This window comes from Anomaloglossus baeobatrachus, chromosome 6, assembly GCF_048569485.1.
Source record: "Anomaloglossus baeobatrachus isolate aAnoBae1 chromosome 6, aAnoBae1.hap1, whole genome shotgun sequence".
NCBI lineage: Eukaryota > Metazoa > Chordata > Amphibia > Anura > Aromobatidae > Anomaloglossus > Anomaloglossus baeobatrachus.
This window is the reverse complement of record NC_134358.1, coordinates 314,109,041-314,136,754: the sequence shown is the minus strand read 5'-3', so window position 1 is coordinate 314,136,754 and position 27,714 is coordinate 314,109,041.

The window sequence follows — 27,714 nt, the reverse complement described above, 5'->3', positions numbered from 1 at the left end:
GTGTTGGGAGTGTATTAGAGTGATTATTGAGTTACAGTCCTTGATGCTGCAATGTAAAAAATCTATTCTTTCTCTAAGAAAAATGCTGTTAGTTGCATTTAGTATAGAGCTTGCTGATGGAGATGGGATAGTGTATTAGAAGCATCTTGATAGGGATTATAGCATTTCAGTCCTTTCTGCTGTAACGTAAAACCAAAAGTCATTTAGAGGGCTAAGTTTAATCTATTCTATTCTCTAATAATACCACTCTTATCTGTGTTTAGTGTAGGGAAAGCTGCTGGACAATCAGTGCCAGGTTTGTGGCTGTGTACAAGTTGAACAATATGTCCATGATTTCACTGCAACCACAGATCTGCCAAAGATTTATCTCTGTGTGTAACGGGGCCTTTATAGTCCTTGCTGATGCAATGTAAAACCAAAAGTTATTTTCAGGGCTAAATCTAATCTATTCTATTCTCTCCTCTCATTTTACTGATTGTAGCTGGAGAATGAATAGTGTATTAGAAACATCTAGGCATGGATTTTTAATTATAATAATAATATTTATTCATTTATATAGCTTGATTAATTGCACTTTACATACATTGGCAACACTGTCCCCATTGGAGCTCACAATCTAAATTCCCTTTATGTCTTTGGAGTGTAAGAGGAAACCCACACAAACACAGGGAGAACATGCAAATTCCTTACCAATGTTGTTCTTGTTGGGATTTGAACCCAGGACCCCATCACTGCAAGACTGCACTGCTAACCACTGAGTCACTTGTGCCACCCTATTGTCTTATAGTTGTTGCTGCTGCGACATAAACAATCTATTATAGTCTTCATTTGGTGTAGGAAGAGTTGCTGGAGAAGGGCTAGTTTAGCACTAGAGGTATCTAGGCAGGGGTTATTGCCTTACAGTCTTTGTTGCAGCAACATAAAAACAAAAGTAATTTTCAGACTTAAGCGGGCTTTATACGCTACAACAAATCTAACAATGTGTTGGGGGGTCACATCATAAGTGAAGCACATCCGGCATCGTTAGCATTGTTGTAGCGTGTGACAGCTACGTGCGATTGCGATTGAACGTAAAACCGTTCATCGCATACACGTCGTTCATTTCCTTAAAATTGCACGTCGGGTTGTTCAATGTTCCCGAGGTACCACACATCGCAGTGTGTGACACCCCGGGAACGATGAACACATCTTACCTGCATCCCGCGGCTCCCGCAGGCAATGCGGAAGGAAGGAGGGGGGCGGGATGTTTATGTCCTGCTCATCTCTGCCCCTCTTCTTCTATTGGCTGGCTGCCGCGTGACGTCGCTGTGACGCCAAACGTCCCGCCCACTCCAGGAAGTGGATGTTCGCCGCCCACATCGAGGTCATATAGAAGGGTAAGTACGTGGGATGGGAAATAATCGTTTGTGCGACACGGTCAACAAATTGAACGTGTCGCACATACGATGGGGGCAGGTACGATCGCATGCGATATGGTATGCGAAATTGAAACGTGTAAAGCAGACTTTACATCTATTCTGCTCTTGCAACTGCTCTTGCAGCAACTTTTAGCTGCATACGTAATTTAGAATGCGCAAAGCGTGCGGTAAGGTAAAGGGAAGTGGATGTCCCACTCATTGTGGTACACACACAGAGGCCATGGCCATGGACGAGGGCAAACTATGCCTCTTGAGTTAACACAAGAAACACACTCATCATCTAGACCTACAAGTGCATCTCAATAATTAGAATTTCCTCAAAAGGTTATTTTATTTCAGTAATTCAACACAAAAATGTACATGAATAAATTATATAGTCATTACAAACAGAGTGATCTCTTTCAAGTGTTTATTCCTGTTAATGTTGATGATTATGGCTTACAGCCAATGACCACCCAAAAGTCATTATCTCAAAAAATTAGAATCATTACCACAAAACACCTGCAAAGGCATCCTATTCATTTAAAATGGTCCTTTAGTTTGGTTCAGTAGGCTGCACAATCATGGAGAAGACTGCTAACTTGACAGATGTTCAGAAGGCAGTCATTGACACACTCCACCAGGAGGGTAAGCCACAAAAAGTCATTGCTAAAGAAGCTGGCTGTTCACAGAGTGCTGCATCAAAGCATATTAATGGAAAGTTAAGTGGAAGGAAAAAGTGTGGTAGAAAAAGGTTCAGAAGCACCTGGGATAACCGCAGCCTTGATAGGATTGTTAAGAAAAGGCCATTCAAACATTTGGGTGAGATTCACGAGCTACCACACAAAGACATATCCAGGACATGAGCTACAACTGTCGGATTCCTTCTGACCAGCCACTCATGATCAATACTCAAAAAGACTGCTGGAACACCATTGTAAATGTGAACAGGGTGCTAGCTAAAAAAAATACACAATCTATATAAAGTGAAAGCTGCACACCAAATTCAGAGAAATATGAATAAGCATAACTGCTCTATAATACATAAAGAAATGAAAAACACAATTAGCCATATGAAAAATTGGAAAAATTGAAAAATGTGACATTGCATACCTGCTGAGGATTATTTGAAAAAAAAGAGATATTTAGCTAATGTATTGATCAATTCATTACTGCCCCATAATCAACTTCACGGTAATCTCTTATTTATCGGGTCCCTAACCAAATGTTATGTCTATATGTGGTTAAAACCTGCTTGTGTGTATGGGTCCCTAACCAAATGTTACCTCTATGTGTGGTTGAAACCTGCTTGTGTATGGGAAGCAAGAGACCTGGCTATATATGAAATTGAATAAACATGGCTAAAGGGTAGGACTGGGTTCTCAGACAGAAAAAAACTGCATAGAAATCAAAAACACTGCTGGAACACCATTGTAAATGTGAACTGGGTGCTAGCTAAAAAATACACAATGTATTATAGAGCAGTTATGCTTATTAATATTTCTCTGAATTTGATGTGCAGCTTTCACTTTATATAACTTATGATCAATAGACAACGCCAGAAGTGACTTACCTGGGCCAAGGAGAAAAAGAACTGGTCTGTTGCTCAGTGATCCAAGGTGCTGTTTTCAGATGAAAGAAAATTTTGCATTTTACTTGGAAATGAAGGTTATCAGTCTGGAGGAAGAGTGGAGAGGCCACAATCCAAGCTGCTTAAGGTCTAGTGTGAGGTTTCCACAATCAGTGATGGTTTGGGGAGCCATGTCATCTGCTGGTACAGGTCCACTGTGTTTTATCAAGACTAAATTCAATGCAGCCATCTACCAGGAAATTTTAGAGCACTTCATGCTTCCCTCTGCCGCCAAGCTTTTTGGAGATGGAAATTTCATTTTCCAGCAGGACTTGGCACCTGCTCAAACTGCCAAAAGTACCAATACCTGGCTTAATAACCACAGTATCACTGTGCTTGATTGACCAGCAAACGCCTGACCTGTTGACAACAATTGGAATGAATATAGACTAAAGGAAAAGAAAAACCCCTTAAAAGTCCAATTTTATTGATACAATTAAAACACTCCCTAGACAAACACACATAAACAGGACACAAAGTCCCAAATTTGCCAGTGTACAGTAGGACCCTTCTACAGAATTAACAGGTCAAAATGGCAAAAAGGGGAAATCAACTGTCCTTAAAGAACAACCAGTTATTACTGTTCATTGATCAGTCCAATGTTGTGTAAGAATACCAGAGCAAATGCTAATAGTGCAACCAGGGTGTGGCCAAGAAGTCCCTGTAGTGGCCCTACCTCACCGCGGAGGTTGGCACCCTAAACCTAGATGCTGTGGCGCCCCCGCTCAGCGATGGCTCACCCTTCTTTCCCTCCGCTGATCTAATGTGCAGCTGATCTGGGAAATGGGGGAGTGTGGGGAAGTTGCACTATATAAGACACTCAATAAATAGATCTCAAACACATATCAATGATACAGTAGACGTTCAATTTTTTGTAGTGTTAAGGTGGACATATCAACAAGATAATCACTCTCAAAAATAAAGCACCATAGTTGGTTATTAGGTGCTTAATGATTCCACTTGCATATATCTATGAATGCCCAAAAGGATTCTTATTAAACATATGAATACAACGAAGTACATAGATGCCTTACTGATGTCTATTGAAATACGTAAAAGTATTTTACATACACCTTCTGTGTACCATCGTTAACTCACAGAATGGAGACAATAACTATGCTTGCTAGCGACAATCCACAGCAAAAGTTTCTCTAAGTAAGGTCTCCACGAGACTAGATGGTCACAGAGCAGTCCTCCCTAGCAATATACTGGGGGCTGACAAACAGTGTTCTTTATAATTCAGAAGGCACGCACTTCACAGAAGGCAAAACAAGTCATACACTTTCACAGAAAGCAGAATCGTATATAAACTTCAAAGAAGAAGGTGCATGCAGTGGAATACATCTAAGGTTAATAAGGTCCAGGTAACCATACTAGAAATCTCCAATAATAGACATAGTACTTAGCTTATCCTTGAAGTCCTATGAATGGTATAAATACACCATGGTCCAGATTGACACATCAGAACATTGCCCAACGCGTTTCCCCCCAATCGAGAGTCACATCGGGGTTCATCAGGGGCTCCCTATTAGGGTAAGAAGCACTGGCTGCAGTCTGCCACGTGTAAAGCTTTGTCTCCGTCACCATTGTTTTTTTTTCCTTTGGTCTATATATATTAATTGTCCCCTATACCAAGTTTATTTGGTCTTTGAACAATTGGAATGATACAGTTATACACTATGTATTTTTGATAACATTTGGAACATCTAAGTTGTACATTATGCACTTTGTGTCAACATTTTGTATTCTTAAGGCTCTTTTCACATTGCATTTTACCTTCCGCTCACAGGTCCTGTCGGAGCATCCTTCCGAACCACCCCTCCCCCACTCTGCAAAGCGTGTTCCAGACGCATGCGCCCGACAGGGCTATTCACTGTTATGGAGCGCACTGCGTTAGCGTGTGCTCTGTTTTGCGCCATTTTTTGCATATATACGTTTCTGCAGATGGACACCCGAACGTAGTGGACTACATTCGGGTGTCCGTCTGCAGAAACGTATATATGCAAAAAATGGTGCAAAACAGAGCACACGCTAACGCAGTGTGCTCTATAACAGTGAATGGCCCTGTCGGGCGCATGCGTCCAGGGGCGGTTCGGACAGATGCTCCAACGGGACCTGTGAGCGGAAGGTAAAACGCAATGTGAAAGGAGCCTTAAGGCCCTGTCACACACAGAGATAAATCTGCGGCAGATCTGTGGTTGCAGTGAAATTGTGGACAATCAGTGCCAGGTTTGTAGCTGTGTACAAATGGAACAATATGTCCATGATTTCACTGCAACCACAGATCTGCCAAAGATTTATCTCTGCGTGTGACGGGGCCTTTACTCTCTTGTCTTAAATGAACAAATCCGTCTACAACAGATGTTTTCACTTGGGCGTTGATTCACTGAGCCATGTTCACGATTCCTCTTATAAAATCAGCATTCACTCTTGTCCATGTTACCTATGAGTAAGGAACATGTTTTAGGCTATGTGCCCACGTTGCGTTTTTTCATGCGTTTCTGCAGCGTTTTGAACTGCACCTTTTTAGGCTATGTGTCCACGTTGCTTTTTACCTGCTTTTTTGCTGCTTTTTCAACTGCAGCGTTTAATGCCAAAATGGATGTGTTCTGCTTTTCAAGCAAAGTCTATGAGAATTTGGGTTTCTTGTGCCCACTATGGAGTTCAAACTGCAGCCTTTTTGTGGCAAAAATTTGGGCAAAAACTCTGCTTTGCAGTTCAAAACTCAAATGGCAAATACAATTGACATGTCAATTGTTTTTGCCATTTGCGTTTTGAACTGCAAAGCTGAGTTTTTGCCCAAATTTCTGCCACAAAAAGCCTGCAGTTTGAACTCCATAGTGGGCACAAGAAACCCAAATTCTCATAGACTTTGCTTGAAAAGCAGAACACATCCATTTTGGCATTAAACGCTGCAGTTGAAAAAACAGGTAAAAAGCAACGTGGACACATAGCCTTAGGGTCCAAAACATGTCAGGTTTTGGTCATGTTTTTTAATTTTTGTATGTATTTTTAACATTATGATCTAAATAAAACATAAAAACATTTTTTATCTATTTCCTGGTTAGATTCCTGTAATGGTGCTGGATGTTTTTTCTACATGTTTTGAAGTTCGTTCCCCTGGGCCTCCAATCCTGGTGATCCTCTGGGCATCAGAGAATTTTTGACATTCAAGGCATACAACGGTAGGCTGAAAACCTTTTTTGTTTTTTGGTACATGTTATCAAAGCACCTGACTGGGTGGGTTGAATGCTTGGGACCACAATCAGGGTCTTTGGCTATGTGCCCACGTTGAGTCGAGGTAGTTGCCGTTCTAAACGCACCCTTTGGCAGAAATGTTTTTTGCCAAAGTTGCTTGTGATCACAAAAACGCTACAAATCCTTGTGCGTTTTTACTGCGTTTTTACCGTGTTTTTACCGCGATTTACATGCTTTTCCATTGCTTAAAGTCAGATGCGTTTTGATTACAAATACACTGCTAAATAAAGTTTTAACATTCAAACACTAAGAAAAAATGGAAAAAAAATTATAACAAATATCAAGATTATAATCATAAACAAAATAGCTGATTTTATTAAAATGATACATGTTTGTTAATATTTATGTATAAAATAACATTAAATTAATGTTTTTCTAAATTTTATTTGTCGGACTATGTGTGTGTGTAAAGGGACATATCATGCCTTTAATATAATATCAAAAACGCAGGCAAATAAATTGTCAAAAACGCTTGTTTCCAGCATCCAAAAAGCATGTAAAACGCTAGGATTTTGATGTAGAATGCGTTTTCCATCTTCTCATTGACTCTAATGCTATCCAAACACAGCTCAAATGGCAAAAACAATTGACATGTTGCTTCTTTAAATGCTGAGTTTTTGCCCAAAAATATGCAAATTAAATGAAGCGTTTTGAACAGCATGGTGTGCACAAGAAAGCCGTATTTCTCATAGACTTTGCTTGGAAATCAAAACGCTTGCATTTTGGCATTAAAACAGTGCAGTTGAAAACGCTGCTGAAAAGCATGTAAAAACGCATTGTGGACACATAGCCTTTGTGTGACACCATTGTCTCTTACCCTTTGCTACAACCTTGCTAATCTCCTGTCCTGAGAGGGTGTTTTTTTTGTCTTTTATTTCAAATAAAGGATTTTTTTGGTGTTTGTTTTTTTAACCTTAACTTACAGTTTAGTATCGGTGGGTGTTTCATAGACACACCCCATTACTAATGTAATGCTTAGTGGCATCTGTGAGCTGCCATTTAACCTTTATTACCTCGATAATCACCACACCATGGCAATCGAGAAGAGCCAGGTAAAGTGCTGGGATTGTCCCATCCACTGGATGCGACAATCCTGGGCAGCTTCAGGCTGCTGTTTTCAGGCTGGGGGAGGCCAATAAGCATAGATAATACCAGCCCCCAGCTGTCGGGCTTTATAATGGCTGGGTATCAAAATTAGGGAGGACTGCATGCCTTTTTTTTTAAATTATTTATTTAAATAATTAAAAAAAGCTGCATGCAGTTCCTTCTATTTTGATACACAGCCAAGATAAGTGCACGGTTGGGGGCTGCAGCCTGTAAATGTGGCTTTATCTGTGCTAGTATCAATAGATAGGGGGACCAAATGCCAATTGTTATATTTATTTCGTTTATACCATGATAAAGACCAATACACAGCATCTGTGATTCCAACCAATCACAGACGCTGTCTGAGGGCGGGGTATGACAGCAGCTAATCAGAAACACCAGTGAATGGGTAAAGCAGTGAATATGCATTAGGGAAAATTATTGGCCCTGGAAGTAGCACTTCAGCTGAGGGAAGACTCATAAGTATGTATTGCTTTAACTGTTTTTGCTTCCTTTTTGTTTTTTTACAGTGGCCAATCACAGCCATGGCAATACTTGACATGGCTGTGATGTGGAGGGAGAGGATGATTTTTGCCATCCGAACATTTACTGATCCTTGCCAAGATTGTCAGCTTTTGCGGTAAATAATGGGATATCCGATCCTGATACGATCTGTCCAAAGATCGTATGATTTTAACATTTTCCGATCTTTGTCAAACAGGATCGCTCATCTCTAGTCAAGATATTCAAATTCGTCCCACAGAGTAATAATTTTGAAAAGGCCCATATTGAGTCCATCTACAGCCCCAGCTCATTTGGGCATTTCAACACCAAACATCTGAGTCTCAGAACAGCCTGCTGTTTTTCACCTGGCTGTGCTAAGCTGAGTTTGGACGTGCAGCTATTATGCTAACCATATGAGGCAGAGCTGGACAAAGTAGAGCAGTAGTAGGAGGAAACACGGATAGAGAAATGTGCTCCAATCTTTGATGGTGTTAGGATGTGCACTAAAATGATTTCCACCAAAGGCGCAGCCCACATTACATTACACCCTGATGACCCTGTTTTCACATTTCACCATCACAGCCAAGATTGTAAGGGTACTATCAAAGAACAACATTTTTTAAAAAAAGGCCCCAAGAGTGCCTGTTTTCCAAGTTCCCCTTACATAGCCCAATTTTCAGCTCCTGTTCCGTACAGTATTGCTGGTGCAGTTGAAAAGCTCATAGTAGGATTTGTGATCGAGCTGATTGTTCACCAGTTAGACTTGCTGCTCCTAGCCCCTGCCATTTAGACTTGAAGCAGCTTAACCATGTGGCTCAGTGTCTATCCTGGGAATCCGAAGCATTTATTTAGGAAAAAAAAAATATTGTTCTATGCAAACAGACATAAAACATTGGCATAGTTTATCAACAGACCAACAAGTTTAAGAAATAATGTCCCCTATATAGTCTGTATTCTCAGTTCAACCACACAGGTAAGATTGACAGTTTCCCCACAGACCACTGAATTGTAAAAAAAAAGACCCTTAAACAGCCTGTTTACCCAGTTGACCCTCACAGTTCTCATTGCTCAAGATCGACCACATAGCATGCAATTAAAACAGAGATGGGCCAAGGAACCATATCCAACAGAGTGCTCATAAACTATAAAGAGTACTTTACACGCTGCGATATCAGTACCGATATCGCTTGCAAGCGTACCCGCCCCCGTCACACGAACTTGCCGCCCACCCACTTCCTTCCTCAATGCCGGGGGACAAAGGTAAGGAGTTGTTTGTCGCTCCTGCGGTGTCACACACAGCGATATGTGCTGCCGCAGGAACGACGAACAACATCGATACTGACCAGACAACGATTTTTGGTAAATAAGCGCCCTCTCACAGACAAACGATTTTTTTCTCTTTTGCGATCATTTAAGGTCGATCCAGCCTGTCATACGCTGCGATGTCGCTAACGACGCCGGATGTGCGTCACAAACACCGTGACCCCGATGATATATCGTTAGCGATGTTGTATCGTGTAAATGCCCTTTAGTGACAGGTGCCTGACTGTTGAGTTTCCCACTGCTTTCCTCATTTTCAAAAGAGTGACATTGATGAAAGATGCCCATGCTCTTCAGGTGCCAACTCTCACTTTCAGCAGGATACCGATTCTTAGACTAGCTGTTTTAACAGTTGTCACCAAGGAACCAATTTTTTGCTCCAGTTGTGGACAGTCTAGTTGCTGCATTTAAAAAGCTCATAGTGATTTGGAATCAAGCCGGAGGTACGCCAGCTAGCCTAGCTAGTGCTAGTTTTAGCCATTTATATTTGAAGCGGCTCAATGATGCTGATTATTGTTCAAAGGAGACAGCTATGTATGAATATGACAGCTTTGAGTAATGGAATTAGACTATGTTCCATTTTTTGGTTTGGTGGTACCATGGCCACTAATAGATTTTAGTTCCTGTGCTATGTTGTTTTTTACCGTTTTACAAAGCTGGGTTATGCAACACAGTATGAGATTTCAGAGATATTCACACCCCAAGGCACACTGTACAAACACTGTTTTATTGTAGATTGAGCTAACAGATTACAGTGCCTGTATGCTGTTGTTTTTGACTGCTATGCAAAGCTGCATAATTCAATGCAGTATGAAGTTTCAGAGATATTCACAGAGCAAGGCACGCTGTATACACCATGTTTTGTTTTATAGACTTCAAGCAACTCACTTATGCTGCTCATTCTCTAGCCTGGGAAGCTGAAGCATTTTTTTGAAAAAAATATTGTTCAAAGGAGGCAGCTATGTCTGAATATGACAGATTTGAATAATGAAAAATTACTGTTTCCATTTTTGGGTTTGGGGTATTGTGGCCGTGATGAAGGGAACTCAGCCACGCTAAAGTAATGGAATTAACCTTGACACCTTGATGTAGTAGCGGGCATCCAGCATGGCGGCCACCCAGTAATCAGCACTGGTAACCATCAGGGGGACTTGGTGGTCACTTGGCAGTCACTAGCTCAAGGAACTGCTCATGTTAGTCACGCTAACCAGAGGCCACAACAAGCTGTCATCAGTTAGAGGTATTGCAGTTTAAAATTTACAGATTCCTCCCCTCTAGAAAACCTATTTTAAGAAGGCCCCTAGACAGCCTCTTTACCATGTTGAGCCTCACAGCCAAGATTATCTGAGACCCAACATTCTTGCACAGTGATGTAATACGGATGGTTTTCAGAGCTTCGCAACACGGTGCCTTCTGCAGCGCAGTTACATATTTGTGACAGATTAAGCCTGCAATACCTGGTGCACAGTGACAAGTTTTTTTAATTTAAACTAAAGTCACAGATCCGGCTGCACACTAGCGACAAGTAGGATTTTGTTAAAAACTAAGGCCAGAGAGCCTTGTGAATAATTGCGATAGCAATTTTTTTCCCCAAATATTAGGGTCACAAACTGTGGTAAGAAGTGACGAGAGGAATTTTATTTTTTGAAAAAAAAAATAATTCCATAAACCCTGTTGAGCAGTGGTCCTCAAAATTAAGTCACAGACCCTGGTGAAAAGAGGCAAGAGATAGTTTTTTTCTAAGAAAATAAAACTACAGACCAAGAAGTGGCGACAGCAATTTTATTTTCAAAAAGTTGAGACCACAGACCTTGGTGAGAAATGTTGAGAGGTATAGTTTTTTTTAAAAAATTGAGGCTACAGACCCTGGTGAGAAGTGGTGAGATGTAATTTTAACAAAACATTAAAGCCACAGACCCTGGTGAGGAGTGTCTACAGGTAGTTTTTCCCAAAAAAATTAAGGCCACAGACCTGGGAGCACATTGACGACAAGTAAAATTTGGGGGAAGAAGAAGTACTTAGCAAACCTTTTTTTATTGGATTTTCAATGTGATCCTATATGTAGGGTATACAGTATTTTTGGAGTCTTCAAAACACTGGGCATGGCAAATAGATTATACCAATGCCTGTTTGTCTAGTTGTCTACTCAAGCAAAGGTATGGACATGTCTGGTTTAATCCATGACATTAATTTTAATGAAAGTCAGCTTATGCACATTAGCTGAGGACAGGTGGATGTGGATGTCTGGTGAGCCCCCCCCCCCCCCCCTTTCCTGATGAAACACATGTTCAGACAGTACACTTGCGGCAGGGGAGGCCAGCAACTCCAAGGTGTATTGTGCAAGCTTAGGCCATGTCTTCAATTTAGCTACTCAGAAATTAAATGATGCACAACCATTAGCTAACACTGGGATATGTGTGGACATGTACTCTTCCACCATGTTTGCTAAATGCTGACTCCTGGAAATAGATACCATAGCAAATGGTGTTGCTGGATTGTGTGTAGGGCTGTACATGAACTGTTACTACTTTGCAGCCATGATGACCCTCCCTTTGGAAGTGTGGCAATGCAAGCACTGCATTGTTCACTTCCTCCTTCCAGAACTGTCCACTGGCTGAAAAGTTTTAGACATGGCCGCTTTCCACTCAGAAACCATATTTCAGAGCCCTATGTTAATGACAGCCCAGATAAAGGAGTCAATGTTTATTCCTACTCTTCTTTTTCCGGTACCACTACTTTGTCCTTCATAGCCTCCAGCATTTTTCCCAGCAGGTATAAAATCGGTATAGTGATGCTGATTATGGCATCATCAGCACTAGTAATATTGGTAGAGTATTCAAAGGAACGCAACATGGCACACAAGTCCAGGAAGAAGGCCCACATGTTTGTAGTGAAGTGGTGTTGGTTCACAAAGCAATTCTGCCTTGCGCGTTTCAGCTGAAACTCCACTATTGTCTGCTGCTGCTCACACAGTCTCTCCACCATATGCAGGGTGGAGTTTCACCTTGTTGGTATGTTGCATATGAGGTGGAGAGCGGAAAGGTCAAAGTAATTTTGCAGTGCAGAGACGCGAGCAGTATCAGGGTGAAAATGACGAACGTGTGCACTTACTGCCTGCACCTTCAACAGAAGCTCTAACATATGTGGGTAAGTTTTGAAGAAGCTCTGCACCATCAAATTCAGCACATACACCAGACAAGGGACATGTGTCAAGCCGCCTAGGCCCAGAACTGCAACGAGATTTCGGACTTTATCGCACACCACCAGGCCAGGCTGTAAGTCCACCGTCACCAGCCACTCATCTGTTTGTTCTTTTATACCCATCCACAGCTTCTGAGCAGTATGAGGCTTGTCCTTCAGGCAGGCGAGTTTAGGAATGGCATGCTTTCATTTACTCCTGGCTATGCATTGGAACTTAGTTAAGCATGTCTTACTCTAATCGCATGAGAAGGAGGTGGAGGAGGTGGAGGAAGCAACACTGACCGACAAGCATCCAGTGATCCGAGGTGATGTTAGGTCATTCGCTTGAACACCTGGCGCCTCATTCCCAGCCGCCACTACGTTTATCCAGAATGCAGTTACAGAGATGTATCGTCCCTACCCATGCTTACTGGTCCTAGTATCCATGGTTACGTGGGCGTTTCCACTTATGGTGTTGCCGAGTGAACAACAGATTTGTTTCATCACGTGTGTGCAGGGCAGGGATGGCATGCCTGGAAAAATAGTGGCGGCTGGGAACAACATACTGCGGTACAGCCACAGGCATCATTTGTTGGAAACTGTCTGTCTCCACCAGCCACAATGGCAGCATTTCAAAGGCAAGCATTTTAGAAATGCTGTAATTCAGGTCCAGGGCTCATGGGTGGCAAGGGAAAATTTCCTCTTTCTTTCAAGGGTTTACGGTCTGGAGAGCTGCAGCCTTCCATGGGACAGTCTGGATTTAAAAGTATCAAAAAACAATTCCAGCTCACCACTCCTCTGCGTAGAATTCCATTTGGGTCGGTGCATGGTATCCGTGGTTGGCATCCATAGCTGACATAATCATTAGAAGGAAAATGTATTTGCCTATGATTAAGGAGTTTTTTTTCTAAAGCGCGTAAGGCGGGGAAAGGCATATGGAGAGATATTTTTTTTCCATTAACATTTTTTTAATGTGACCTAATAAACTTCAAGATTTTTAAAGACAACTGTGCTGGGTTTGTTTCTCTCTCTGTTTTTCCTTCTAATTATTATGACAGTGTGGATATAGTAGGTGATGCTGGTGGTTGTCATGGTGGTGTTGGTGGTGCATGTGGTGCTGTTGCTGCCAAATCATGTGCTGACAGGGAGGAAGGTGGCCCTAGAGATCAGATCCTGACACTGCAGCTGATATGGCCAACACTGCAGCAGAAGAAGGAGTAGGAGGAGCTAGAGTTCTTTCCTGATTTCTCAGGGAATTACTTCATTGCACCTCTTGCTTGGAAGTCAGATGACACATCATGCCGGTAGTGCTCAGGTTGAGAAGATTTTTCCCTCGCTTCAAGTTCTGATGTCACATCTTGCAAACCACCACTCTCTTGTCATCAGCATGTTAACGGAAGAAATGCCATGCCAGGGAGCTCTTTTGAGCTGGCTTTGCTGGGAGGTTTTCACTAGTGTGACAAGGTGGTAGCAGCTGACTTACTGGCTATATGCCATCCACAGGGCTTATGCACCATGCTCCCTCTTTTGCTGCACTGCTGGTTTGCCTGCCTGAACACCTCCTCTTCATTGGAACCACGCACGTCTCTATCATGGTCTTTGCATCAGGTAGAGACAAACATCTTGTAGTCATCCCTTGCATTGTCTTCCACCCACTCCTCAGCTCTACCCTCCTTCCCAGTCTGCAAAATGATGAAAGCCACAGCAGTTGGCACCTGTGCTTCATAATTTTCTGAGATGTGTTTCAGTGATCCGCAGACCATGTCCACCAGCCCTCCCATGGACTCATCCTCCAACACAAGTGTTTGGGCGTTAGTGCACTTGATCTATTCCACCTCTGTGGCAGATCTAGATGTATGGACCATGAGACCCCAGTAAGCGGTCATCAAAAAGCACAAGTGACAGCTGCATGACTTGTAGCTTACACTGATTGGCTGATTTTGAATGAGTTGAGGTTGAAGAAAGATGACCATGGAACTTAGGAGATGACTCTGAGCTTTAAAGTGTGGGCACTAGGACAGTGATTTTAATTAAAATGCAATGCAGTTTGATAAATCTATCCATTGCTGTGTTCTTTATTTTCTACCCTAAAGTGGACAATGATTATTGTATAATCAGAAGGTGAAATGACCTATGTTTTTACTCATCTCCAACTTCTAAAGACCAACATGTTGTTTAATAAGCAGTAATCAAACCAATAAGTGTTTGTTCTTGGTTTAGTCAAGTTGCTCTGCCTTGTGTTTACCCCACCCTTCAATAATTTGTATACTTTAAAGTACAACATAACAATTGCAAGTCATTGACTATCTACATAGCTTTTCTTGTGGTTTATTATTTTCTTCTCTATGACATATGCAATTTAGAACCATTGGCTTCTTCTCACCCAAGCCTCTTAGTAATCATATATATTTATACAGTATATATATATATATATATATATATATATATATATATATATATATATATATATATATATATATATATATGGAAGAGAAACTGTATAAGAAATAATAACCCTTTTATCAGTGTGTAAGCAATAGAATATTTTTAAAAACAAATCATGATGTAAAGCTGGTTTAGAGTAATTGCAATGTAATATATATTTGCACCAGGGATGAAATCTGTATGCTGCTATTTCACTAACATCCATGACAAGTGTTTCAGTCATATTATGGAGACACGAGGGACAGTGGGTGCTCTCACCTGCTGGCCCAGCTGCCTTTTGAAAGATCACATGGTCCAGGACTCATCACAATTGAAAGCCCAAACTCCTTACCTGTGGGCAGAACAATACTCAAACAACACAGGGTGTGGGAACCACAATAATTAGATTTTATTGGATCCCCAACATTCAAAAGCATATAACACAAAATAATGTAAATCACACGATGTAACAGGCAACAGAGCCTCACCCTTCCGCTGGCTTACCAGGGAGTAGAATATTCATGTCTTGAGAGCTTCTAGGGCCACATACCCAAAACCAGCAGCACCCTGCTTTTCACAGGCACCAACTGAGAATAGGATAGTGACAAGCGTAGGAAGCTTCATGAGCACAGTCCGTAGCCAGGTAACTATATTCTAGAATCCTTGGTGATGTTCCTGCACTATATAATCCAGTTTGATTCACTAGCCAGCGCCGAAGTGCCTGGGTTGGGTAATGGACTTACAATCGGGATCAATACTTCTAGATTGAAACCATGTAGCCAAAGATCAATCCCTGGTTACTTAAACATCCCTTTTATATCTCCCAGGGCACTCATTCCAGGGAATGTGGTCTTGCCAGATTGATGGAGTAAGGCTGTGCTCTGATTGGGTGGCATTTCAATCTGCATAGGTAATTCTGTAGGATTCTCATCTGAGTTAGGTAGACAGAGAGGCTGGGGGGAAGTTACATTAACTTATAAATCCTCATTCTCAGACAATGGCTGGCTCCAATAGTCCTGTGGAACACAATAAACAAACAAACATGAGTTAACACACTACAGGGATCCAAGTCTGGCCAATTAAGAATATTAACCCCTGACAGACATTTTGCAGGGCTGTGTCTTCACACATATTACATATATAGATACATATGCTCATCCAGCAAAAAGACTTCATAGAATTATGTATAACACTGTTCTACAGCAAAATTGGTTCAGAGATTAAAACAGTTGAACTTAACTAGTTTTGTAGTGCTGAAAACAAAAATGATGCTTTAATTTGCTGATTGACTTTAATATTTAAGATCCAGAAGAGTTTGCAACTACCTATGACACGTTTTATGTAGACTTATAGACAAATTGTGTCTTATTGTTTTAGCATTATTGCATTAGTAGCTAGGGTATTACATCATCTATTTAGTCTATTTAGCCTTCAGTATTCCATCATCTTAGAATTACCAATCAAAAAAAGCCATCAGCTCTGATGACATAATCCTAATTACAGTTGCATCACCTACTTTTATAAATGCTCTGTTCTAAAGTATACAATTTTAGGATTTATTATGTGAGGAAAGAGTTAACCTTTTTTACTGACTTAGAAAATAATAGAAATTCATTCTCCCTTGCAAGACCAAACCAGACTTATTTACGTAATAAACTATGAGACCAACCTCAAGGACGCAGAATGTTTTGACTTAGAAACAACTGACAAACATCTTGTTATGGGAAGAAGAACGTTATAGATTATTATGGGAGTATAAGTCATTATGTTAATTTCTCTTGCTGGGAATATGCAATCCACGACTTAATGAATGTAGATTAATGAATATGTATGTTGCATAGTTACGCCCTAATCAACTTTGTATAACCTTGTAATGTAAACAAACTAATACACTTTCTATTCGGAGCCACACATCTCCAGTCTTATGTGTATATGTCTGCTTGTTTTCATTGAGACGAAATAGCAGAGGGGGGGGGACACCGGTACCCTCTCTGCATTCGGACATCGCTGGCAACAGCTGTGACCGTTAGGTCAACCTAACATTATCTGGCGCCCAAACAGGGACCCGTGTTTGTAATCCCAGGACGCAGTGAAGTGTCTTGCCAAGCCGAGGAGGAGGTGACCAGACGTGGGGACCAGCAACACCTGGCCAGGTAAGAGTTGAACCTTAGTCTTCTCTTTATGCTCCCCATCTCTGTTCAGTTCCCTCCTCAACGCGCAAGAGGTACACTGTGAGTAGATACTGGGTTATTGGCGGGTTTCTTCTGAACTCTGAGAGAGCCTTGCCAGCAGATGTTTTCTGTGCCTTGTTTGGTTGTTTGTTTGTTTCTCTGCCTCTCCGTGTGTCGCGTGTCTGCTCTCCTGCGCTTTGCTTCTGTGCTGTTGTCCTTGTTGGTTGTCATAGATCCCATACATCAGTGAGTGTTGAAAGGGAATAGTGTACCTGCTCTGTCCAATGGATGTGATATTCACTGCCCTAGTGTTAGTGGGAATAGCCCTGTTTGCCATTGCCATCGGATATAGAGTGTACGTTTGGTACAAGAAGGGTAACTCAGCGCCATTCAACATTCTCAGCCCCCTCTGAACAGTTAGGACACCACCTTTCAGTACGAATACAGATCAAGAGTCAGTCTCTGGGTACTTCCAGGAAAGGTGGTTCTAGACCTCACCTTAGGTAGGAATACAAAAGGAGTTAGTCTCCGAGTACTTCCAGGATAGGTAGGTTTAGTCCAAAGGACGTTCAAGGGTCTAAAAGCTGAAGAAGATAGACAAAAAATGGGGCAAGGAATATCAAAAGACAGAAGAGCTGGATGCACCCTGCAACATCTCATTACGTGTTATCATGGCAAAAGAACAGCCAGTCAGTCCAAGGAAGTTTTTAAGACATTTGGATTGAAGGGAAAGGATCAATTGGACCACAACAAATGGGACACAATAAGAGCTACTAGAGCAGGAGTGATAGCAGATAAATCATGGACTAAACTAGTCAGAACTCTTTCTGACATGGCAAAAACAGCCCACGATCAAGGTTGGATATACCATGAAGAATCAGACACATGGGAAGAAACTGGGAAGAAGGCTAATAAGGAACAGCAGCTTCCTCCGTACCTGTCAGCTACTCCTGGATTCACAGGATTCTTCCTCCCCCTAATAAAAAGACAACATTGCTCACAACAGTGACGTGGGAGTCAGAAATGCTTACAGGGGCTTCCCCATGCTGCTCCCATGTCATTTGAGCACTGTTGCTATACATTTGTGACATTTTTGAGATTTCTCCAGACCACTGGGGGTGCCGCTGGAAAAATACTCAGGTATCCCATAGGCTAACATTGGGCTTGGGGCTCGGGTCGAGCACCCAAGTATTTAAAAAATGCTCTACACGAGCATCGAGCACCCGAGCATTTTACTGCTCACTCATCTCTAATTATCTTCAATAACAATTGTGTTTACATTGTTTACAATTGTCTCATAGAGCGAATATTGGCTGAAGGTCCATATAAAACCGAAATGTCATAAGCTGTTTTTTTTTATTCAGACTGTTCCATTTGTAAATAAAATTGACATCTTTTTTGCCATGCTTCATATTGAGTGCTACGTCTAAAGAAATAAAGACATTACAAAGCTTCTCCTATACTTTCATTGTTAAATACGTAGGGCATACGAATGGCCCATGGGTGGCACAGGGATACCATCCATGTGCTGTATGTGTTTCTCAGAGACCCCTAAACTTATGTTGTCCCTTGTCATCAATTGGAAAAAACAGACATATCTCTGTGTGGTTCACATGCACACATGATCCATGTAAAGCAGGGGTCCCCAACCAGTCACTCAAGAGCCACATGTGGCTCACCTGCTCCTGACATGTGGCTTGCCGTTGGTCCCCGGAAATGTAGCAGTACAGGACCGCAGGACCATCTGATTCTCAGGGCTGGTGGTTACTGGTGGGCAGACTGGGCAGCTGATCCAGGGCCCCCACGCTCTTAGGCCCCCCAGTCTTTCTGTCATAAATTTCAGTGATAGCACAATTTCTGTACTGTTGCTGAAGTTTAAGCAGTTGCAGAATGACCTTTGGTGACATCCCAGTCATGTGACTCACCTAAGGTCCTAGCGCTGCACTGCGGGAGTCCACAGACCTGCACATTTGCAGTGTCAAGGACCTGGAGACACCACCTCTATTGAAATGTATGCACGTCTTTCAGGCATGCATACATTTGAACAGTGTGGCAACAGGACTGAGGCAGAGGAGCTCCTCAGCACCGCACCAACATACCGTCATCACTGGGGCCGAGGCTGCAGAGAAGATGACAGGTAGGCACAGGTAAGTGCTCCAGAGGAGCCAAAGAGGACATGTAGGCAGGAGCGTAACTACCGTGGTCACATACATCACCACTGCGACCCGAGCCCTGCCCTGCCCCAGCCCCTGGTTCAGATGGATGTGTGTCCGAGGTCATGCATCCAGCTGAAATACATTGCAGAACAGAGACCCGTCGGGTCCCTGCACTGCGATGTGCCGGCTGCCAGTTAAGGCCATGAATATTCATTGCTCCCCACGCACACAATTTTGGGCATGGGCAGCAGAGAATATGCTGACAGCTGCCGGTGCTGTAAGTGGGTGTGCATCACACTGATGTAATGTGCTGTGCCACTTACACACTGGTCATTTGCTATGCCAGTGTCACAGAAGGATGCCGGGGGAGTACAGTGTAGGTGAGTACAATCGTTTATTATTAGCATTTTATTTTTTTTTACTGTATGCTGTGGTGGGACTATATACCAGGAGGATGGGGAGGCTATACACCAGGAGGATGGAGAGACTATACACAAGGAGGATGAGGAGACTATATACCAGGAGTATGAGGAGGCTATCTTTCAGGAGGATATATACCAGGATGGGGCCATGATGGGAGCATATATACGAAGTTGGGGCCATGATGCTAGCATATATACCAAGATGGGGCCATGATGGGAACATATATACCAGGATGGGGCCATGATGGGAACATATATACCAGGATGGGGCCATGATGAGAACATATATACCAGGATGGGGCCATGATGAGAACATATATACCAGGATGAGGCTATAATGGGAACATACATACTAGGATAAGGCCATTATGGGAACATATATACCAGGATGGGGCAATGATGGGAACATATATACTGTAACACCTGCCAGGATCAACAGACTCAGGTGGGATGTAATGGACAGACTAGGGGGAAGCCCCTCACCAAGCAGGACCCCCAGAACCCTGAAACCCTTTAACCCCTATACAGGGATTTGGAATTACACAGGGCACTGGAGATTTCTACCTGTGGAAGGCTGCAGTCCGATGAGAGTAGTCGTCAGGCAGGGTCAAACCAGGAATAGCAGAACAGGGACAGAATCGGCAGGCAAAGACATAAACAGAAAACGTAGCAGTGGTCAGATCCGGGTCAAGCAGCGAGGTACAAAAGCAGCAGGCAGAAGGGTAGTCAAAAAACACACAGACGTCAGCAAACAGGAATCAAAATACAAACAGCACATGAGCCAGGAGTACAAAACTATCTCTGGCAGTGGTCATGTGACAGGAGGGGGAATAAGAAGGGTGTGGTGTCTTCCCATTGGCTGTAGCTGAACGCTGGCAACTTCAGCTGGAAGACACATGCCACCCACAGTCAGCCAGCGGTACTGCAGATCCCAAGATAACGCAGCCCAGTGGATGATCGGAGCCTGCGCCCACCGGTGCCGCTGGCATCGACTCCTCTCCCATCCCCAGCATCATCCACGGCAGGAACACGGCGTCGCCTGGCGATCGGAGCAGAAGTCACTGGAGCAGACTCCGGCGGTGACGTAACATATACCAGGATGGGGCCCAGATTGGAACATATATATACCAGGATGGGGCCAGGATGGGAACATATATACCAGGATGGTGCCATGATGGGGCCTTATATACCAGAATGTAGCCATATATACCAGGCTATATCCATGATCGGGGATATGATATGTGGTCTAGTCATAGTGTCACGGTATTTCTCCCTGATACTATATGTGGTAATATTCGGTTACTGCGTGGTCTAAATTATGGTGTGATGGTATTACTCTCTTGTATGCGGTTGTATTTGATCCCTATGTGTTGGTAAAATATTATTTGGTCATAGTGTCGTGGTGTTTCTCCCTTGTATGAGCCTGTATTCGGTCACTATTTGGTGGTAATATGTTGTCAGGTCACGTTGTGACGGTATGTCTCCCTTGTATTGTAGTATTATTGGTCTTGGTACTGTTGAGGATGAGGAGGGCCTTTCCATCAAATACTTGATAACCTTTTGACATAGGGAATTGTAGGAAGTATGTCAATTTGCCTTACATAAGTCAGTCAATAGAGAACCCAAGATGGCCCCTGATGACGTAATAGACCTTCCCATTAGCATCACCACAGATCTACCCAGATTAAATCATAGGCCTGCTCATAAGCATCACTGCAGATCCACCCAGATGACATCATAGCCCGGCCCATCAGCATCACCACAGATCCGCCCAAATGACATCATAGGCCTGCCCATCAGCATCACCACAGATCCACCCAGATGACATCAAAAATCTGCCCATCAGCATCACAGATCCACCCATTGATTAACCCATGGACTGTCCCACTTACTAATGGGCATGTCGAAACATGCCAACGCTATTAGTCTATATAAGATGTCGCATGTCTAATAAAAGGTTCCTCAGTGCCATTTTACTCTGAAAAAGAAGAGAGTTCACATCTGACCCTTTTGTCTGGTGTTGATTTCCCTTAAGCATGCACTTGATCCACACCAGTTAGGTCAGGCAGTAGGCAACTAGTGAACCCTTATTAGGAGTTCACCCTAACAGTATAGTGGATTGTGTTGTGTATAGAGGCCACTTTTTCTCTGATATCAATATGGGGAAGATTCTTTATTTTCAATTGTTGTTTCCTGTTTTCTACTGCTAAATTGGCTTTGACTATGTTTTTATCTCTACAGTGTGGCTCTCGACTAACTTTCAAAGTCAAATGTGGCTCTCAAGGTAAAAAAGGTTGGGGAACCCTGATGTAATGACATGGACATGTGAGCAGGACCATAGGGTACGTGTGGTATTCAGGAAAAAAAATGGATGCCACATGTTCCGGAAATACAGACATGAAAAGGGGCTTTTAATAGATAAAGAGGAGTAAGCCACTGATAAACACCTCTTGTGGTGACCTATTTGCCATGATAATAAAAAGATTAAGGGGTGCTTCACACATAGCGAAATCGCTACCGAAATCACTGCTACGTCATGGTTTTGGTGACGCAACAGTGACCTCATTAGCGATCTCGCTTTGTGTGACACTGAGCAGCAATCTGGCCCCTGCTGTGAGATCGCTGCTTGTTACACACAGCCCTGGTTCGTTTTTTTATTGTTGCTCTCCCGCTGATAAGCACACATCGCTGTGTGTGACAGCGAGAGAGCAACAATCCTGAATGTGCAGGGAGCAGGAGCCGGCGTCTGACAGCCTGCGATAAGCTGTAACCAGGGTAAACATCGGTTAACCAAGGTGGTTACCCGATATTTACCTTCGTTACCAGCCTCCGCCACTCTCACGCTGCCAGTGCTGGCTCCTGCTCTCTGCACATGTAGCTGCAGTACACATCAGGTTAATTAACCCAATGTGTACTGTAGCTAGGAGAGCAGGGAGCCAGCGCTAAGCAGTGTGCGCGGCTCCCTGCTCTCTGCACATGTAGCTGCAGTACACATCGGGTTAATTAACCCGATGTGTACTGTAGCTAGGAGAGCAGGGAGCCAGCGCTCAGTGTGCGCGGCTCCCTGCTCTCTGCACATGTAGCGACGTTATGATCGCTGCTGCTTCTGCTGTGTTTGACAGCTAAGCAGCGATCATAACAGCGACTTACTAGGTCGCTGTTACGTCACAGAAAATGGTGACGTAACAGCGACGTTGTTATCGCTGTCGCTATGTGTGAACCCAGCCTAAGTGTTAAATTCAACATCCCTCCATTCACCCCATTCATTAGCTAGTTAACCTACTTTGCTCAAAGTGTCATGAAGAACAAATTTCTCTAATGTGTTTGATGGATTTAAGGGCATTGCATTGTGATAATCTCATGATATTAATTCATTGTTGCTATTAATTATAGTGAAAATCATAGTCATAGTTTACAGCTGTGCATATGTGTCGCCCGGGGACCAGGGGTTACTCAGATCCGGGCCACGAGGTCACTTCTGTGGGTATCACGGTGGCGTGACCCGGTCTGTAATCCCAGGCTCCACAGTAAAAGGGGTTTTGTTAAGGGAGATTGTCCATGAGGCCACCCACGGTTGTGGTGATTGTGGACACCACCGCTGCGATGAAGGTGCGGGACTCCCGGGAGCGGTGTTGGGATGCAGCTTAGATGTTAACCCCTCCGTGGGTAGGGGCAGTTGGTCTCGGGGCCCGTTCGGGGATAAGCAGGGAGCAGGGCGCAGTGCTGCGGTGCGGTGCCTGAGGGCACGGGCGTACTCACAAGTAGTTCACACAGAGTCACTGGTAACTAGGAATTGCCGGTGTCTGCAGCCTTCGGTACGGGGTGTTAGTGTCCCACACACGGTGCAGCAGCTCCTGTTGTTTTCCTGCAGCCAGGTGCCTTTCTCTCCACTCTCTTCCTCTTTCTCCTCAGCCGGGAACGGGGAATCCACTCCCCTGCAGTGATCCGGGTCACCCAGGTACCGGGGGGCCACTACCCTGCCCGGCTACCTCTGGCCCCTTCCTCACTCACAGCCTGTTCCGGACCTCTCGGAGCACGCTTCACTATCAGCCTGGGAGCTACAACTCCAGACTCCTCTTCTGTCTGCCTCTCCTTACACTCTGCTCCAGCCCCTCCCCTCTGCTCTGCTTTTCTCCTACACTGGGGGCTGTGGTTTGTCCTGCTGCACCGGTATGAGATCAGATTACCAAGGAGGATTAACTCTTTCTGTGACAACCTGGCTTTGCCAGGGCGTCACACATAAGTAATATCAACCATTCAAAATTAGATGCAATAGATTTGACAATCTCCCAACCTTTAAAGTTTTCACTTCGTTCTATGGAATCATTTCCTAACATCATGGAACTCCAGTCTTTTAAGCTTTTTTTTGTAGCCACCTAGTGCTTTTAATATCATATCTTATTATAATTTATGACACTTGTAGAAAGAGCAGCAGGATCATAGTATCATGGCACTTATTTTCTCAGCAGGATAAGTCTTCTATTTAAGGATAGACATTATTAACAATTATTAAGCTAGGTATTTACGCCCCTGATCTCTGATAGTTGTTTACATGTTTCTGTTTGTTAAATGGCAAAGTTTATTGATTTGGCAAATCCAGTACCACAAAGTATATTTCCATTCTGTCTTTGTTCTACTTTGGGTTCAGCATTTTTAAATGTCAACAGCAAACTGTTATTGATCTGTAATTAAAAGTGAGGAGAAAATTAGCATAGTAAAAGTTTATAGTCATTAGCCCAAGTACAGCCAAGCAATTATTTACCTTGTTCTAACATTTATTGTCCATTCAGGTATTGACATGCACTATGATACTTACTAGAACAATTTAATTATTTGAAAGAACAGATTAAAGAACATTGTGCTTAGCTGACTTACTACCGCCTTAAAATATGCCTACTAGCACTACTGTCTATTTTTTCTTATTTTCAGACCATGTTTTTATGGAGGCCTAATGAAAGATATAAATTAAAGCAGTAATCATTGGCATGCAGAAGAAAGAAGCTAATTTTTTTATTTATATTTTCCCATTATCGCTATGCAGGCATATAAAACCCAACGGACAAACAAGTACATTCTAACATGTCAGGGAACAAGTAGGCTTCATTTAAGGATCAAAATACATCTGTAACGCAAAACATGACTTGGCTACAAAAAGCAAGTGATGAACAAATAAGAAGACAAGTGTTTAATATAAATTCTGGAAAATAAAAGCGAAACTTTTGTATAGTATGCAGTGCCTAGAGAACACAGGGCCCACCCGAGAAAATCATTCTTGGGGCCCACCATCCAGTAATATAGAAATAAGACAGGACAAAGAAAGCAACAAAAAGGACACCAATGAAGTGTGTATTCAGGCCTAGGACACACAGCGAGAAAAACAGTGCGAGTGGAATGCGATAAAAAAATCGCATTCCACTCGGACCATTATTACTCTATGTGTCCGCTCCCATGAGCGATTATTTTCTCAGCCCTAATCGGACACAGAAAATAGTCGCAGCATACTGCGAGTGGAATGTGATCCTGTTCCACTCGCACCCATGCAAGTCTATGGGGCGTGAGAAACATCTCGCATCAGCCAGCAAGGAGATAAAGGAGGAGGAGATAGAGAGATAAATCCCTCCTTCTCCTTTGCAGCGCCAGCCCTCCCCTCTGCAGCACTGCCCCCCTCCTCAACTGTGGTCTGATCGCAGGATCCGACCACAGTGGCATGACACTCGGCTCCCGCTGTGCTGCGAGTGTGTGCCGAGTGTCATGCAAGCACTCGCACAAATCCCTGTGCCTCAGCCTAAGGCCCCCTTCACATGTCCGCCTAAAACACAAAACATGGTACAGGTTTTATCAGTGTTTTTCATCAGTGTGCCATTAATGTGTTATCCGTGTGTCATGTGTGTTTTTCCTCTATGGCTAAAGAAACAAAGATATTACAAAGATTCTCCTATGCTTCAATGTTAATTAAATACAGCACACAGACGGCACCCGGATGACATCACGGACCCATAGACTTGTATTTCCCTTGTTATCCCTACTGCCAAAAAAAAATCGGACGTCTTCATGTATTTTGCACAGACACATTGCCCATGTAAAAACAAGAATATGTAAGCAGCACCATGGGCTATAATGGGTACATGTGGTATCTGTAAAAAAAATGGATGCCCCACGTACTGGAAACATAAACATCTGAAGTTGGCCGATGATAAAGCATGTGAAACTAAATATCATAGATGTCTTTCATTTATCTGACCTCTATTTGGACTACATTGGATTTGATGAGCTAACTTAGCAAAACATGGGCTTTATATGGTTAATAGTATGGTCAAAAGGGGATGGTGTACGGAACTGGGTTTTTTTTTAAATCAAGTATTTTGCTTTTTGTAACTTTATTACAGCATTATTACTGTATTTGACAGAAACTATGAAAACATTATCGTTGAGGCTTAGTGAAAGTCGATGTTGTTTTGTTGCCTCAAATTTTACACCTGCTCGTTAATTTGGTCCTTTCTGCAATTGTATGACTGCATCTTTATTTTATTTTTTTACTTGGATTTGAAGAAAAGCTAAAGCGGGCTTTACACACTACAACAAATCTAACGATGTGTCGGCGGGGTCACGTCGTAAGTGACGCACATCTGGCATCGTTAGTGGTGTTGTAGCGTGTGACAGCTACGTGCGATTGCGATTGAACGTAAAACCGTTCATCGCATACACGTCTTTCATTTCCTTAAAATTGCACGTCGGGTTGTTCAATGTTACCAAGGCAGCACACATCGCAGTGTGTGACACCCCGGTAACGATGAACAGATCTTACCTGCGTCCTGCGGCTCCCGCTGGCAATGCGGAAGGAAGGAGGTGGGCGGGATGTTTATGTCCCGCTTATCTCCGCCCTTCCACTTCTATTGGCCGGCTGCTGCATGACGTCGCTGTGACGTCGAACGTCCCTCCTACTCCAGGAAGTGGATGTTCGCCGCCCACATCGAGGTCGTATGGAAGGGTAAGTACGTGTAACGGGAAATAATCGTTTGTGCGACACAGTGAACAATTTGAACCTGCCACACATACGATGGGGGCGGGTACGATCGCATACGATATCATATGTGATATCGTAAGGTGTAAAGCAGGCTTTAGGCTCACAGGCCGCAGTCACTGCTCCCTATCTGCTTAAGTTGATTCCACAGGTTTTTAGTGACATGGAGGGCATAATAACTAATAGGCACATCTGCCTGTCAACTCAAAATATTCACAGGCTTACAATTCTCAAAATGAACAAGGTCCTGGACTGGCCCAGCTGATGACATTAGCAGAATATAATGCCAATTGATTCTTTTTTCTGGTGTATTCCCATGCACCCTTTCTGACACCAAAAAGGGTATACGATTCATAGTTTATTATATTTCATGTCCTCCTCATCCTTTTTCTCCTCCTCCACCATATACTGTAAATAAGCTTATCATATGGCTCTTGCTTCAAATGTTTACAGGGCCATTATAGTTTTACTCGTCACAGACTGGAGCCAAATCAGAATCTTCCAGGCTGCATTCACAGATACCTTCATGCTTAAGCTGATTCCGTGGGTTTGTATTGCTGCCAGGGGCATAATAACTGATAGGCGCATCCGCTTGTCAACTGAAAATGCTAACAGGCTGACTATTTTCAAAATGAACAAGGCATGGATTGGCCCCAACTACTCAACCCCAGCAGATGAAAGCAGCAGTACCTAAAGCCAATTCAAATGTTAAAACAAAAAAGGGTGTAATTTTCATGTTTTTTTATTTTTCTTGTCCTACGCCTCCTCCTTTACCATATCCTAAGATATCACTCATCATTTTTAGAGGGCCAGCGGGTGGACCGCAGCCAATATTTAGAGAGCCAGCAGCCAGCCCTCACTCACTTTTGGAGGGTCAGCAGCTGACCCTCACTCATAATTTTTAGACAGCCGACCCTCACTCATAATTATTAGGGGCCCATCAGCCGACCCTAACTCATCATTTTTAGAGCGTCAGCTGCTGACCTTCACTCACTTTTTAACATAACCCTAGCCCTCACCAATGCAGTTACTGGGAAGGCCACTTAACCATCGACACATGGACGAGTGTTTGTGTCCAGGAATGCTGCAATTGACTGAGGGCAAACTGGGTGAATGTTTTAGAGGACGTGACATGGATCGACACA